Source organism: Batrachochytrium dendrobatidis (genome assembly GCF_000203795.2).
Source record: "Batrachochytrium dendrobatidis JAM81 unplaced genomic scaffold BATDEscaffold_5, whole genome shotgun sequence".
NCBI lineage: Eukaryota > Fungi > Chytridiomycota > Chytridiomycetes > Rhizophydiales > Batrachochytrium > Batrachochytrium dendrobatidis.
Window position 1 is genome coordinate 1491902 of NW_006281103.1, and position 1417 is coordinate 1493318.

Genomic DNA, 1417 nt, shown 5'->3' on the forward strand with positions numbered 1-1417 from the left:
GATGTTGCATTTTTGACTGTTGCAAAAGCAGTGGTCGATGGTGCAATGGATTCACCTGCAAATTTGGCTTATATTCATGTGTAATGAACAGTACCATGCATGTGGTAGACATGACAGCTGCTAATGAATGTCATTATGTTGTTGTATTACAATTGATCATGTTGATATGAAATGGTTGCGATCGTCATTTCAATTATTGGTGTATTGTACAAAGCTGCAGATCTCAAGTCAATGACTACATGTATTGTGATGTAATACTTGATATGTCATGGCTGAATTTGTTACATATGTTATGCTGTAGTTTAGATACTAATCGTATGATATAGAAATAACAGAGTTGCCAAGACCAATTAATGCGCAAGTGAATGGTTGTTGGTTGGAAAAATGTCAAGTTGATGTTTGAAAAGCTAATCAGCGTAGATCATCATGATACTTGCAGCAGTATACCATATTGCACATCTAAATATACAGTGCTAATTGTCAAATATCATAGAGTATCATGAAATGAATGCCAGACTATTGGTACTTGTGTAGCACATATTGCCATTGGTTGTGCATATGTCATTGCTTTACATTCGGTTGTATCATATTGATCGACATGTACATCAATCATGATACTGAATCCAACAATGTTGCTTGTATTGACTTGCAATATGGCTATAGTATATACAAATACATGCTTGATTACAATGTAAATGGCAGTACTGTGTTTAAATTGAATTCAAAGTAACAGAAACAAGGTTATTCGAGTAAAAATCCGAGTGCTGGAACTTCAAAAGCTTATCGAAATATACGGCACGCTTGATATGGAAAGAAACAGTACTATTGTCCGTATTGCTACAAGTATATTGGAATCGACACTGATACAAACACTGGTGATAGCTGTGAATCGACTGCAAGTCTAAAATAAACAGTGATGTTGAACATGATTAGTAAACCTAGTTGTATTGGCTGCTGTTACACAAGATCAGCTGTTTCACCAGTGTATTTTGAATGTCACAATGTTGATCAACCACAAATATATGTTTTTGATGAGTCCATCTGACCAATTCAATGTATGGTAGTGATTGATGTAATATGATCAAGCCATTAGTATAATACATTGTTGTTTGGTAATGAAAGATGTTTATTGAATGAACGAGATTGAACGCAAGACAAACAACAGAGTAAACCAACATATAATACGCGCTGTATTGTAGTATGTTGTAGATAATGCTGTTGATAGTTGATGTCCAGATTCAGCAATGCGACGAGTCTATGGTTGAAGAGTTTGTTGTTCAACACCAGAATCTTGAGCAACTGCACCATGCTCAGATTGTTGCAATAAATCTGGTGAGCCGTTGTAGAATTTAACAAAGCATTGCATAAATTCGGGAATTGATTTCAGGAGTGGGGTATCACCAGCCATTTCTCCAGT